This window comes from Lissotriton vulgaris, chromosome 3_1 (genome assembly GCF_964263255.1).
Source record: "Lissotriton vulgaris chromosome 3_1, aLisVul1.2, whole genome shotgun sequence".
Classification (NCBI taxonomy): domain Eukaryota; kingdom Metazoa; phylum Chordata; class Amphibia; order Caudata; family Salamandridae; genus Lissotriton; species Lissotriton vulgaris.
This window is the reverse complement of record NC_141689.1, coordinates 212,014,836-212,031,391: the sequence shown is the minus strand read 5'-3', so window position 1 is coordinate 212,031,391 and position 16,556 is coordinate 212,014,836.

The window sequence follows — 16,556 nt, the reverse complement described above, 5'->3', positions numbered from 1 at the left end:
TACGGATGGGAGCGCTCGAGGGAGGTGGCCATTGGCCCCTCAACGGGGTAGGCGGTCCCTTCTAAGGATGGGCCGCCGAAAGGAAAGGAAAGGCGGTCAAGGCCCCTTCCTGGGTAGGAGGGGCTACAGCCCCCTCCTGGAGAATTTCCCGGGGCCAGGTCATCTGCGACGGCAGATGCGGTAAGTTGTGTGGGGTTTGGGGGGGGTCTACGCTACCTTCTAGATACCTCACACGAGTCCTCGAACGACCTTTAAGTGGCGTCGAGTTTATTGGGGCCCCCGTCAAGTCAAGGGAAATTGGTAGTTGCACTCGAGGTACACCTCTGTGCGGTCGCCCCTCACAAGTGAGGGGGATATTTCTGGTTTAGGGATCTTGACACCGGTTACGACCTTGCCGTTGGCCCTTAAACGTTAGGATGTACAATTTCAAAATTTCAAGTTAAATGTTTTGTAGGATGTTAGTTCGGCTAGGAGAACCTTTGTATTAGAGAATATGTTAAGGTTAGCCAAACATCGCAATGTGGTAATGAAATTGTACATAATATGAAACTGTTATTTTAATGTTTTAATTTTGTTTCATATTTTAATAAATACGGCCGGGAGGGTCACTCCCTCCCGTCTTCCAAAAGTTCAGAACTGTTTCCGGTTTCCCATCCTTGGGGATTGTGTTGAGAGGGGGTGGCGGGTATCTCAGCCATATGGAAAGGGGCGACCATTCGGTCCCCCCGAACGTATGGCAGAGTACCACGATCCCCCCGGGAAGCCATCTTGGGCGGGAGGCGAGTCTCGGCTGGTATGCCCGAAGCGGCGTAGCCGGGGCGCGCCTTTTCCCGCCCTGGAGTGGGCTGGCCTAGACACTGACGAGGCCGGGCCACGCCCATGAGGCAGGCCGGGGCGGGTTTACGCCCGCCCTGAAGACGGATAAAAGGAGCAACAAGCCAAGGAAGCATCCTCTTGTTCCTGTGCTCTGAAGCTGCACCACCTCGCTGCACGTGAGCTCGTGACGGAACGAAGAGCCAATTTTTGACCCACCCACCAGCCCCTGAGGACAGCAAGTGGTATTGAATAAAGTTTGATGTGGTAATGCTTTTGTTTTGCAGGTTCCGGATTATTATCGTGATAACTTTGAATATGCAATAAAGAAATGGGCAATTGTGGTATGTTTTGCAAAATAAAGTAATCCTGCTCTAGTGTTGATCAGTAGCATGCTTTTAATAAAGTGGTTGCTCTTAACTGTCCTTTAAGTAAGTTAGTCATTTAGCTTAGAACTGTCGTATTTATCTTGGTCGGGCGGTAAGGTCATGATCGGTGAGCACTAATTGGAAGATCCCTATGAGTGGGCGTCACCCATTACGGATGGGAGCGCTCAAGGGAGGTGGCCATTGGCCCCTCAACGGGGTAGGCGGTCCCTTCTAAGGATGGGCCGCCGAAAGGAAAGGAAAGGCGGTCAAGGCCCCTTCCTGGGTAGGAGGGGCTACAGCCCCCTCCTGGAGAATTTCCCGGGGCCAGGTCATCTGCGACGGCAGATGCGGTAAGTTGTGTGGGGTTTGGGGGGGGGTCTACGCTACCTTCTAGATACCTCACACGAGTCCTCGAACGACCTTTAAGTGGCGTCGAGTTTATTGGGGCCCCCGTCAAGTCAAGGGAAATTGGTAGTTGCACTCGAGGTACACCTCTGTGCGGTCGCCCCTCACAAGTGAGGGGGATATTTCTGGTTTAGGGATCTTGACACCGTTTACGACCTTGCCGTTGGCCCTTAAACGTTAGGATGTACAATTTCAAAATTTCAAGTTAAATGTTTTGTAGGATGTTAGTTCGGCTAGGAGAACCTTTGTATTAGAGAATATGTTAAGGTTAGCCAAACATCGCAATGTGGTAATGAAATTGTACATAATATGAAACTGTTATTTTAATGTTTTAATTTTGTTTCATATTTTAATAAATACGGCCGGGAGGGTCACTCCCTCCCGTCTTCCAAAAGTTCAGAACTGTTTCTGGTTTCCCATCCTTGGGGATTGTGTTGAGAGGGGGTGGCGGATATCTCAGCCATAAGTCCGCAACCACTAAAAGGTCCTCTTTGAACTTATCCAGATTGGCGCTGCATTTCGTAGAGAAGGCGATCACCAATTGGGAGTCATCAGCATATGACACCCAATTGGGAGTCATCAGCATATGACACCAATGACAATACCCTACCTTTGGCTACCAATGCCAGGGGTCGGACATAGATGTTGAACAGCAGGGGGCTCAAAATTGAGCCCTGCGGCACCCCCTGTTGCAAAGCAAACTCCTGCGAATGAAAAGGTGGCACAGAGACCTGAAAAGACCTACCCTCCAGAAAGGACCAAAACCAGTCCAAAGCCACATCCCTGATCGACGGTATCGAACGTGACACTTAAGTCCAAAAGGACTAAGGCCGCTGAGTCACCGACATCCAGACTCTCCCGGTTTGCTTCCGTCACTGCCTGAAAGGAAGACTCTGTGATGTGACGCGCTCAGAAACGGCATTCTGCTCAATAAACTCATAGAGAGTGGAGTTCACATGAGATTCAACCAGCTTTTCCAGAAATTAATCACAGCCACTAGTAATAATTACTCATGGCTGTATGCCTTGCCCAGGATGCCACTCTAGACAGAGAGAAGCCATATTCAAATCAAACCTACCTCTGCATTAATAAGAACAGTCCAACTAAACTGCCTAGTCAGATTCTCTACAGATGGGAATACAACAGGGGTGACTCCTGATGCAGAGCGGAAGGGCTCCACCCTTACAATTTTATGTGTAATGTCTATAGTAACTACAAAACGTAATTACCATCCGCATTTCTTTTATAATGATGAAACTAGTGCCTTGGACTGCCTGCCTGATGTGAAGCTGGCACACAGATTTCAGGCAGGCAGTCAGGCAGTTTTCATAAAGCACATGCTCTAGTGATGTCATCAGTGATGTCACTGGCCATGTCATGAGTAATTTAATATGTGAGGTCAAAAGCAGTGCATTGCTAGGGTGTACATTATAGTCAGCTCAGGTAACTATAACTGTTGAATTTCACTGGTTCTGTATGAGTGAAATCTGAGCCTTACTATAATGTCCCTGTAACCTATGATTTCTTTAAGTGAATTTCTTATTTTTTTTTAAATTCTATTTCTTAACTATAACGTTTCTGTAACTGTTGTTTTTTTCAGTGAATTTCTATGATTTTTTAAATTCTATTTCCGAGCCATAATGGCCGTGTAAGTTTTGTTTTTTTAAGTGAATTTGTTAGGGTTTTTTTCAATTTTGTTTCCTAACTGTAACCACTAACTTTTGACAGTGAGTGTGTGTGTGAGTGAGTGTCACAGGGAATGTATGAGTGTCTGAGTAGATTTGTAAGTGGGGGTGTGTTAGATCTGGGGGTCTCTAGTTGGCAGAGGTAGGTAACACTGTCCAAATAGGGACCCTTGGTTCTAGTCAGGACAAAGGATATACACTCTTTAGATAACCCCTACGCACCCCCTTGGTAGCTTGGCACAAGCAGCCAGGCTTATCAAAGGCAATGTGTAAAGTATTTGTACCAAAACTCACAGTAACACAGGGAAAACACCACAAATGGGCTCCACACCAGTTTAGAAAAATCAAGTATCTTTATCTAAACTACACAAGACCAAAATGACTAAAATCCAACATAAACAGTTTATTTATTTATTTATTTATTTAAAATATTTATAAAGCGCGACTGTCACCTGGCAGGTATCCTGGCGCTGGTAGCTACTCATGTGGTTTATAGACGGGGGTGGGCTGGGGATGGCCGGTTATTTTTTTATAGGGACAGGGGAAAGAGCCAAGTTTTGATACGTTTCCTGAATGGGAGGAGATGAGAAATATGGTGAATGTCGGCAGGTAGACTGTTCCATAGCTTGGCTGCAGCTACTCTGAACGATCTTCCTCCCATCCTGGCCTTCTTACATCTGGGCACTCTCGCGAGGCAAGCAGTTGTGGACCTAAGTGTTCTGGTGGGGGTATACCAGGAGAACAGACGTTGAAGAGGTCTGGGTCCTATTCCATGTAGTGCCTTGAAGACCAGGCAAAGGGCCTTGAAGGCAATGCGTTGCCTCAAAGGCAGCCAATGCAACTCGGCCAGTGCGGTAGTGGCCGAGGATCTCCTGGTCCATCCCAGGGCCAGTTTGGCTGCTGCCGACTGGAGTCGTTGGAGTCTGTCCAGTAGTGTCGCCGGAGATTCAAGCAGCAGGGCGTTGCAGTAGTCAAGGCGACTAAGAATAGTACACCTGACTACTAGTGCTCTGGCGGAGGATGGAAGCAGAGGCAAGACTTTGCGCAGTGAGCGCATAAGGCCGGTGCAGGTTGCGACTGTTCTTGAGACCTGTGTTTCCATGCTCAATTGATGGTTGAGCATGACGCCCAGGTTGCGAACGGTGGTAACTGGTGGGGGGTTGTTGGAGTTCTCCGGGGGCCAGAACTCAGCAGGCAGAGGGCGGGGTATGCGACTCGCAGGGCAGTACATCACCTCGGTCTTCGAGGAGTTGAACTGAAGTGAGTTCCGGTGCAACCAGCATGCCGTGTCTCGTAGGCAGTCATGGAAGGCTTGTAAGGAGATGGAGTCTTCGCCTTCCCACGAGAGAAGGAGCTGTGTGTCGTCCGCATAGTTTACTGTGGTTTAGGAATATGATTTCAAAAGAGTTCTAGGGTTTGCGTCAAAATAATCCACAGTTTGGTCATGTTTAGCTCAAAGTACCTGTAGATGCGGCAAAAGTTCCAAATAGAAGCTGCAGCGTTGAAAAACAAGTGATGTGTCACTCCTGAGACCCTGGGGAGACGATGCGACAGCCCCACTGGACGCAACAGGTGTGTTTTGCGATGAATCCAGTCTGTATGGGGAGGGATGGGATACCTTATATGGATTCAGGTGCGCAAGTTCGGTAGGAAGCGTCTCGCAGAGGAACGATTCGACGATCGTCGGGACGGTGACAATCTCAGGTGCGGCGGCGATGCACAGTGTCGATCTTCTCCTCTCGCCGCGATGGCTCTTTCATGATGTTCGCAGCGAAGTGATGTGGTCTGCAAGCAAGCGGTGCGACGATCTCACCCAGCGACGACAGGCTCTGCGACGATATTCGCTGCAACAGGAATCTTCCCACACCGGGCCAATGTGTTCCGCAAGCGAAGGATGCGTCGGCTCTTGCAGCGGCAACAGGCGCGGGTATTTCCTCCCACTGCCGGGGATGCGCTCCGCAAGCGAGCGGTGCATGAAAATAGCAGATTGTCTTCTCTTCTTCTTTTCTAGCTCTCCAAACAGCAGGTACAACTTCCAGAGGCCCCACTATTGGATCAAGCACTGTAGGAAGGGCAGAAGTCTCTCAGTAGAGTTCAAGGGGAAGCTAGGGGTGAAGTCCTTTTGTTCCTGAGACTTCTTAACAGGAGGCCAGCTCTCCTCAGACCCTTAGAGATCTTTCAAGCAAGGGGACACAGCACACATCAAAGTCCTTCCCCACTCCTTGGCAGCAAAACAACTGCAGGTCAGTCCACAAGCACACAGCTGGACAGTTCTTCCACTTCAGTCTTCCAGATTTCTCCTTGGCAGAGGTTCCTTCTTGATTCCAAGATGATCTAAAGTTCAGTGGTCTGGGGTCCTGTACTGATACCCCAAAAAGTTTTTGTTCCCTTTGTGCAGGAGGGCTCTGAGCCCAGTCCAAACCAGTTCTGGAGCACTCTGTTTAAATGACTCCTTCTTTCGATTCACAGTGCAGGAGGTAGAGCCAGCATTGTGGAGGGAAAGCACAGTCCTATTCAGGTCCGAGGTGCAACTCCTCCCTCCCATCTAGATGCAGATCTCTCTATTCACCACTAGGCTGCCTCATGTTGTCTCTTGGAATCCCCCAGCCCTGTCACTCACAAACCGGACAGTCAATTCACAAACAGGCCAAGGCACACAGAAAGGTCAGACAAGAACGCTGCCACTTTCTAAAAGTCCTGTTTTAAAACACAGGATTTAAAAAACCATCCTTTCTAAAAGATGTATTATTAAATTCTGAGTTCAGGGAAACCAGACTTTAATTTTCTATATTGCTCCTATGGGAAGATATGCAGGTTAACATTATACACAGCATTCCCCATTATAGCCTATGGGCAAGATAGGCTTTCAATAGTGAAAGACGAAAATGGCTGTAATTCATTACCAGAGCATGTCACCCACACTAGTACATGCTCTACCTTTCACATACACTGCACCCTGCCCAGGGGGGTACCTTGGGCCTTCCAAAAGGATGTCCAATGTGTACAGAAAGGGAAGGGTTAGGCCTGGCCAGTGTTGACACTGGTCAGGGGAGCATGGCAGTTAGCAACTGCACACAGGCACTGTGGTGGCAGGCCTGAGTAACCATGTTAGGGCTACTCAAGTTGCTGGCAAAATCAGTGCTGCAGGCAGTAGTAAAGTGCATTTAAATCACCAGCCCTGGCACACTCAGTGCACTTTACTAGTGGCCTACTGGTAAAACAAATATGCTAATCATGGATATCCAATCACGATAACAAATTATACAGAGAGCATATGCACTTTAGCACTGAACAGAAGTAGTAAAGTGCCCAGATTTATATTGCCAGCAACCACAGGTCAAGTAAAATAAAGGAGGAAGATAACCCTGCAAAAAGGGTGTATTTCCAACAGTGTGTCTTAGAAATGGGGGTCTCTAGTTGGCAGTGGCTTGCACCCTGTCCAATTAGGGATCCTTATTCTAGTCAGGGTAAGGGAGTTACACACCCAAGATAACCCCTGCTCACCGCCTTGGTATCTTGGCACGAGCAGTTAGACTTACCTCACAGGCAACGTCTGAAGCATTTGTACAGACACAGATAGTAACATAATGAAAACACCACACCAGTTAGAAAAATAACCAATATTTATCAGCGTAAAACAAGACCAAAACAACAAAAACACAACAAACACAAGTCAAGAAATCACTTTTAAAAGGTTCAAAATATTTCAGTCTATAGGAAGCTATGAATATGTCACTTTTCTCACAAAGTACCTAGAATGCGTAAAACTCACGAAAACAGTTGCATGGTGGGTGAGGCACTGGAAAGCACAGCAGTGCATCGGTTCCTTACTCCCAGGGAAGGTGATTGGCTGGTTCCTTACTGCAAGGGGAGGTGATTAATAGGTTCTTTACTGCAGTGCAGGGAAGGTGAGGGGTCAGTTCCTTACTGTCAGGTGAGGTGGTGCGCCAGTTCCCTACTGTGAGGGGAGGTGTTGCGTAGGTTTCAGGACACATTGACTTGCTACCTTACTGCAGGGTGACATTGATGAAGAACTTGGGCAATGCATTGAAAATCTGGATGTGTTTGGTCGATGCTGATGCAGCGAAACAGAAGCTGCATAGATTTCCCAGCCATGAAGCAGGTGATGCATTGAATTATCAGCCACATAGCAGGGCCTGCATCAAAGTCAAAGCAGGTGCCACAGATGTTGGTGACACAGTGCTCAGGACTCGGGCTGCGGCGATCTTTTTGTTGCATGACAAGAGTTGCATTGATTCTTTGGCCGCACTATGTAATTTGTTGGTTTTTCAACCACATGGTATTGCTGTGGCTGGAAAAACTGACACTGAAGGTTGATGCATGTAGTTTCTTCAGTCCTTTTCAGCAAAGTTACCACCAAGGGCCCAGAACTGGAAATGGCACCACTTGGCAGGTCAGAACTCCCAGTAGAGGAGTTCAGGGGTTGCAGATGAAGTCTTTGATGGCCATGAGATTTCTTAATAGGTGGTATGCACCCACAAACTCTTGTAGAACCTTGGCAAGCAGAAAGCAAAGTCCAGTCCTTTTACTGCCACAGACAGAAGCAGTAAGTAGAAGGCCAACACAACACAGCAACAAGCAGAGTGGCGGTTCAACCCCCCACAGCTTCTCCAGCACTTCTTCCTGGCAGAATCTCCTCACCGTCCAGGAGTGTTCTGATGTTATGGTGTCAGAGCACCAGTACTTATACCTGTGTTTGCCTTTGAAGTAGGCAAACTTCAAAGGAAAGTCTTTGTAGTGTACAAGACCCTGCCTTTCCCTGACCAGGCTCCAGACACACTACAGGGGGTGTCAGTGACAACTCCTTTCACCTCTCTAACTCAGGAAGAACATTCAGCATGGTGATGGGCCGTTAGAACATGTATAGCACACCTCAGCTCCCTTTGTGTGACTGTCTTGGGTTAATGCACAAACAGCCAAACTTTCAATCTTTGTCAGACATGGATTCCACAGGAAGGTAGAGGCATATAATGGTAAAGCAAGAAAATACCCACTTTCTAAAAGTGGTATTTTCAAGCACACAATTTAAAATCAAATTTACTGAAAGATGCACTTTTAAATGATGAGTTCAGAGACCCCAAACTCCAAATCTCTATATCTTCTCAATCGGGAGTTACACTTGTAAGATGTTACAAGGCAGCTCCAATGATAATCTATGGGAGAGATAGTCCGTGCAATAGTGAAAATTGAAATTAGCAATATTTCACTATCAGGACATGTAAACACACATCAGAATATGTCCTACAATTAAAATACACAGCATGCTGCCCATGGGGCTACCTTGAGCTTACCTTAGGCGTGACTTACATGTAGTAAAAGAGACGGATTGGGACTGGCAAGTGGGTGCACTTGGATCAGAGACAAATTTCGGGCAAGAGCCACATAAATATTTGGTAATGAGGCACTTGATTTCGAAGGCATAATGTTGTGATATGTGGAGCCAATGTAGCTTCCTCATTAGAGGGGAAGCATGTTGCCATCTGGGCTGATGGACAATCAGTATTGCTGCCTGGTTCCGCACCAGTTGCAATCTCTTGACTAGATACAGTTGCAGACCGAAGTATAGAGAGTTAGTGTAATCTAAGTGAGAAATGACCAAGGCTAGAACAGCCTGCTCCAGTCCTTCCCTAGTGAGTAGTCTGCTGATTTTCGTTATCTTCTGCAACTGGAAGAAATAAGTAGAGACTACCGTTCCAACACTGAACTTCAAGGAAAGTTCGCAGTTAATTGTCACCCCAATGCTCTTAGCAGAGGAGGAAGAGGATGGGGGAAATCCCAGCTCAGTTGGCTAGAAGTGTCAGCTGCAGGGGTTATGGGCATCGCCTATCAGGATTAGCTCAATTTTATCCGGGTTTAGCTTTAGGTGGTTGCTGTTCATGAAGCTGCGGTTGTGCTGCATGGTGGCTTGGAATTCCAACTTGGAATCAAGCGTGTTGCCAATGGTAAATATTAGTTGAATGTACTCACATTTCTTTCTCTTAAAGACAGAATCAAAGGGAGCAAATACAGATTGAACAGGTGTGTGGATAATGAAGATCCCTGTGGCACTCCGCAAGTTGACTTCATGTTAGGTGGCTTAAAGTGGGAGAGGCGCACAGACTGGTAGGGGTCATTCAGGAAGGATGAGATCCAGCTGAAAGCTGGACCCTGAAGTCCTGCAGCTCTTACCTGGTCCACTAAAAAGCCATGATCAACTGTGTCAAAAGCCGCAATTGAGTTCAATAGCCCCAGAGCCTGGGGGGAGCCCAAGTTTGCTACCTTCCTTAGTTCGTCCAAAACAGTCAGTATCACTGCCTCAGTTCAGTGAAAGGGCCAAAAGCCTGCTTGATGGGGATCAAAGTATTGAGATTGTTCAATAAATGAGCGGAGGCAATTTGCTATGTGGGATTCCAATACCTTGGCCAGAAAGGGAAGTAGAGAAATGGGGTGGTAGTTAATCGGGAACAGAGGGTCAGCCTTAGGATTTTTTAAGAGGGGAACTATGATAGCTTTTTTAAAGGCTCTGGGGATGTAGCCTGTGTTAATAACTCATTTAGGAGCGAAACGCCTGGGTCAGGGTTCACGTTGAAGACTTCTTTTAAGATGTCAGGTGGACGGCTATTAGTAGGGGATCCAAATTTGACTTTGATCCGTAGTTCCGTAAGGGCTTCTCTACTGCTTGCGGAAAATTGATTAAGGTTGCAGGGGTTTCTCAGTGCTGGTGAGGATGACTCATAAGCACGGTTAGTAGAAATGCTGGCTTTAATCCTAATAATTTCATCAATAAAAAAAGTATTCAAGGAGTTGCAGAGCGACTGGGAAGGGATAGATTTTATTGTAACTTCGTCAGATTTGACTGCTCATTGACAATTGCAAATATTTCTTTCGATTTATTGGTGGAGTTCAAGTTCTTAGAGGAGAAATAAGTGGCCTTAGTAGATTGTATGGATTTTTTATATTCCTTAAATTGGGCTACGTACGTATCTGGTTTATTAGGGGAATAGTTTAGTCTTCCCTACCTTTTGGTTTGGTTTAGGGCTTGTTTTTGAGTCTTTAAATCTTCAGATAACTATCTATGGACCTCATGACGCCTGGCTGTTTGTATTCTCCTGATGGGGGCATAGTAGTTACTAGCTGCTGTTGACCAAGCAGTGATGTTTTCCTCATTCAGATTGTCAAATGGTTGATTAGTGGGAACAGTGTTAGCCAGTGAACCACTCATGTGGGTGGCACAATCCGTGCGGCAGGCCCCCCCAGTAGCATTTGAATTTCAGGCCCTGGGCACACAGAGTGCACTTTACCATGGACTTACAAGTAAATCAAATATGCCAATCATGGATAACCTTTCATAATCACAATTTATACAGGAAGCTCTTTCACTTTAGCACTGGTCAGCAGTGGTAAAGTGCCCAGAGATCTTAAACCAGCAAAAACAGGTCAGATGAAATAGAAGGAAGAAGGCAAACAGTTTGGGGATAACCCTGCAAAATGGGCCAGGTCCAACAGTGTGAGAGAGTATGAGTGGGGCTGTAAGAGGGTATATGATAACCCTGGGCGAAGTTTGCGAAGTAGTACTATGCGTAGCTACGTGAAGTGCACTTCGCACTATGCAAGCTACGCGTAGCTACGCGAACTGCGTAGTGTACTGTGCAATATGCTGTTCGCACTGATTGCAAAGTACCGGATGTTTGTTCACACGGTGCAATCAGTGCAAACTGCATCTTGCACAGTGCAAGCGGTCGTTTTCTGCCACTCGAGTAGATTTCTACTCGTGCGGCAGCTTCCTCAAAGCGGACTGGTAGTTTCTCACCGTGAGCGGTCGCGAGCATACAAGCCCACTCGCAATGAGAAACCTGACCTTCCCGCATTGAGAAGCTCACCAGGAGGTTTATTTTCCACGCTCACAATCAGCAACTTGATGTTGCTGATTGCGAACGAGGAAAAAGTCTTGCCGGGATGTCATTTTGCTTGCTCGCTGTCGCCAACTTGACGTTGAGGACCGCGAGCAAGCAACAAATGACCACTGTACTACGCTACGTTACACCTGTTTGCGCTTTGCTACGCCCAATTCGCATAGTGCGAAGTAGCGCAAACTTCGCAAACTACTCAAGCGTAGCGTAGTGCTTTGCCCAGGCTTAGTATATGAGTGACTGAGTGGGTCTGTGTTTGGCTGTGTGAGTCTCTGATAGGGGTGGGTGGAAAACTCTGCTCCACCAGCCTAGTTTGTGGAGTTTTGCCATTTTGTGCTCCACTTGGAACACAAAATTTGGCAAAAACTTCTCCAACAAACAACCACCGGAAGAGTGGAGTTTACGGACTTGCTCACTCCTAGACTTCAACCCCTAAGAGTAGGGTACCAGGAGGCATGTTTACAGAGTGGTTGAGTTAGGTGGTGGGGCTTACGACGAGGTCTAAGCATCCCACTGTGAGGGACATACCTCTGGCAACAATAGGGGTTATTGGCCCCCAAGAACCCTTAGCAGCCAAGGGAATAGGCCTGGGTCGAGTTTGAGTAGCCGTGCTATGCAGAACTCTGCAAAGCATTAAGAAAACTGCGCAGCACTATGAACAGTTCTGCTAGCGAGAGGAATTTCTTGCCTCGCTCATTCATGTGATGTTTTCTGTCATATGCAACTCAAAGTGCCGGAAATCGCACATGAACGGCACTACGCAGTTGCATGAGCGCAGCCATTTTGGTATTTCCTCTGTTTATAGTGCTTGGCCTACTTTTTAATCCCTGCCTAATCCCTCTTAAACCTATCTACCCTCATTTTTTATCTAAAGCTTACCAGGTGTCTTTGTGTTTTCCTGTTTTACATTTTTTCACATTTTTAAATGCTCTGTGTGACTTTTTTCACTTTTTTAATTTTTCTTTCCTTCCTTTTTTTCATTCTTTTTTCTTCTACTTTCTTTTGTTCCCCGGTCTCCACCCAGCACCATGGCAGAGTAGGGGAGAGGCAGCACGGGGATACCCCCAAACCAACACCACTAGCCACAGTTGCCTACCTTGCAATAGGCCGCACCGTCAAGGTGTGCAGCCCTGCACATTTTCATGGAAGTGGAGGTGGCTGCACTAGGTTTTTTGAGCTGCACCAAATCCCCTCCACCCTGGCAGCAGATGGAAGGCCGGGTAGCGGGTACCCCGTCCGGGAGTATAAGCAGCAGTGGGAGAGGGAGTGCCGGGCTGTGCGCCCGTTGCTTTGTGATCCGACGCATCCAACAACATCTTATGCACCGGTGTGCGGACATCCTGGATATGGGCCAGGACCTGCTCGACCTACTGGTCATGGAGGTTGCAGGACTTGGTGAGTAATAATTATTTATATGTTGTGTTCCATCTATGCTAATATTTTTTTTCCCAAATAGCAAGCATGCTCCTCACACTCCGGTAATTTAAGATTATGTTACAAATGTTATGTGATCATCCTAGAGTAAACAGGTGCTCACCGGCGCTACCTAATACTACTTATTGGCACTCACTAGGACTGTTTATTTAAAATGTCATGCAGAAACTAATCTTTCCTGTCACTGAGATAGTGGTTTTTATTGGTATTGGTATTGGTGAGCTGGCACCTGTTCTCACTTCTCTGTGTCCTTATTTTTTGTAGCTCGTATAGTTCCAACTTCCAACTCCCAACCCCAATTGTTTTCCCAGTGAGGTGTAGTAACATACATGCATTAGCATGTACGCATAAAAATAAATGCAGACTGAGTTGACCCGTCAAAGGGTGAGACATCAAGAAGGAGATGAGAAGCAAAGATCTACTGTTGCAATTTATTAATAGTTCCAGAATGTAGTTCAGGAAACTTGGAATAGGGTTAGGAAATTAGGGAATAGGTCCACAATACTAATAGGAGAGGAGATCTGATTTATAAAATGTAAATCAAATGTTACTGCATTTGCCGCTCCCTGTCAAAATATTTTTGGGGAGATTAACTGTACCACTAATCTGTTTTTTAAATGTAACTTAATTTTATTCTAACATCAGCATCCAGGGGCAGGAGGGATCCTAATACAACCACAGATGTCTCGGCGGGGGAATGGCTTGAGATGCCTCCACCAGTGTTGATGGCACTGCTGGGCCCAGTAAGTCCTATTCATTTTATTATTATTTCTCTACCTTGATTCGTTTACCACTCCACATTTAGAATTTTCTTTTTCCTTTTTACTGTGCATGTCTCCTATTTTTCTGTACTTGACAACTATCTGTATTAGTCTGTAGCTTCATTTTTCTTCTGCTTTGTCCGACAGCTTTTCCTCTCCCCTTATTGACTGATGGTACATTAAGACTCAAAGAATCCATTTTAGGTCAGGTACTCTACTGCATGCCCAGTGAATGTATTCTATGCATGTTTGTTAAGAAGGCTTTCTTTTTCTTGCTCGTGCTCAAATAGTAAAAGAAAAAAAGTGGCCATGGTCATGGTGGCTCTCCCAGTGTTGTGCATGTATTATTATCATAGTATCCCAGCAGTTAATGAGCATTCAGCATGGCTGGAAGTATGGTGAGGAGGATGGCCCCATTGCATTTGACATCTTAGACCATATGTCCTTCATTGACCAATTATTGCACCACTTCATTACGATTCAATAACTCAGATTCATTATAGCTCTGCCCCGCCGGTACATAAAGCTTTTGTTTGGCTGGCTTTTCAATGTTTGTCAACCAACAAAATGCCCAATGTGATATTTCGAATTTTTTATAGAAGATTAAGATACTGTAACCAAACTGTAGTGATGTTTTGTGGTTGTATTTTGCCTTAAGAAAATAGGGAGAGGCATGTCTGACATCTAAAATGATAAATGTGTAGGTTTTTTTTAGCCACACAGACCAGCAGTGCAGGGGATGGTGCCAGCGGAGGGGACGTAAGTCACATTGCTTACTTATTGACAACTACTATTATACTCACAGCGAGGGAGTTGACTGGCTTGTGAACAACAGCTTGCTTTGGCAGATACAGTGAGTTTTGAGTTTTCTTTTATCTGCACCTCAGTAGACAAAGGGACACAATGTATAAAATTTGGAAATTGCGTTTACCTAATTGCGATTTTCTGTGAATCACCATTAGGTAATCACTTTTTCCAATATATTAAACTCCATGAGTTTCATTTACCGATTCCTAGTGGGTCACAAATCAACCTACCTCATTAATACTAATGCAGTAGACCATAAATTGAGACCCCTTGGATTCGCACAACTCACAGAGATGGTGGCCTGCTGGGGTCAACACACAAACATGTCAGTGATTGCTTTTAAAAAAAGCAATTCTTTATTTAAACGCAGCTCATTTTCCCTAAAGGAAAACGGATTGGTTTAAAAAAAGAAATTGAAAAGTTTTCTTTTCTTTTTTTGAGGAGCAGGTAGTGAATTATGGGACCACTGCTTGCTCTTAAATTTCTCTTTTTACAACCATTCCATTTGCGAATGGATTACCACCTACTTAAAGTATGTAGTAAAATGCGAATGTTTTGCGACCGCATTCATGGTCACCAAACATTCATATATACCATTAAGATTCTCAATTTGAAAGGGACACTCTAAGCACGCTCCTTCAAAATACAGAATCGCAATCCCATTTTGCGATTCGGTAACAGGTTAGAAAATCGCAAAATAGGTTTTGATACATGTAAAAAGCCATTTTTTGAATTCGCAAACAGGCAGATTCATAGAATTAGTCCATTTGCATAGGCAAAATTGTTTGATACATGCGGACCAAAGGTTGATAAATGAACTTTAAGAATGACAGCCTGATGGTAAAGGCAAAACAGGATGGAAGGAGAAAGAATGGGTGACATGATTGTAGTATATGAGTGATAGGATACATGGGTGAAAGGATGCATCTAGGTTGATGATGATGATCTGAATCAATCTGCATGGCTGATTGAAGGCTTGTCGGAAAGGTATATATGGGTTAAATTGAAATGATGTCTGCTTGGATGGGTGTGTGATCAAAAGGAATGATTGGGTGGGTTAAGGCAAAGCAGGACAGGTCAATGGAATGGAAGAAAGGAAGGATGCATGGGTGGGTAAATGGATGTCGGTGAAAGGTTTGTTCGGAGCTATGTTTTAGTGGATGGATTGATTTGATAATGAAGACTAACTTTCTATTATGAAAGAGTGGGTTAGAGAATGTAAAGGTTAAATGGTGCATATCAAAGCCAAGGGTGAAGATTAGGAATACTAAAAGAACAATGCAATGCTGAGTGGATAATATAATAGCTTGACTTTGATGGATGGGATAGTCTGTAATGAACATGCCAAAGCTACATCAAGGTCCCTAATCTTTTCACTGACTGTACTGTATTACATCACTTTTCCCACCTTCTACTTGCCGCAGATAGTATGTCCGAATGATGATTTACTTTATACATGACGTTTATCATTCATAATATTCATCTGCCTTGTAGTCATGGTAAAATCGAAATGCACTGGAGAAGAGCAGGACCATTGGAAATAGGTAACTGATTATTACAGCTGATCAAAATGCAAACTGCAAAACCTATTAATGCAATGAGGTAGCCATTTGAGGCATATCACTAATAATCAAGTTAGCTTAGCAAGAAAGAGAATACTTGTACTCCATAGTGCATAATGCCGTGCTCAATAATATTAATGAGAGGTCATTTGTTTTAATTTTTCAATTTCCACGCAAATTGTCTGTTGTTTAATTTCTTTTTATTTACAATGCAAGTACACAATACATTTGCATTGATTAATTAGAACATGGGCACACTGTTGTAGGAAACATTGGAAAATAATAATACCTGGACATAGCAAACCAACATTCTGCAGAACAATTTAATCAAAAGGATGTAGGTTATAGCTGAGGGGGTTAAGGTTTAAATAGGCCTGCAGTGAAAACAAAATTAACATGCACATAGCAAAACAAAGATTCTTGTTTGGCAATCCCTGTTGACCGCTTGTATGACCATCATTTAAAAGAAAATCAAAATGCCTTGACCAAGATCCAACAGGCTTGCCAAACCTTACAGAGACAAAGATCAGATCACTTTGAACGGTTTCGAGTGGACTGAGCTCCTATAAAAAATATGCAATTCAAAAGGTCAGACTAGAGATAATAAAAGAAAATTCAAGTTGTCTTATCATACCAGAATCATTATTTTAGCTAAAAGTAGACCAAACTCAAAAAAAGTCCCTACCTACAACTTTCTGTGGATCATGTGGTATGTTGTATTGTTCTGTAGAGAACAATAATATTGGCACTAGAACAACGATTATTCTGATGTCAGTTGCAATGGAATTAACTAACCCTGGGCGGTGAACTA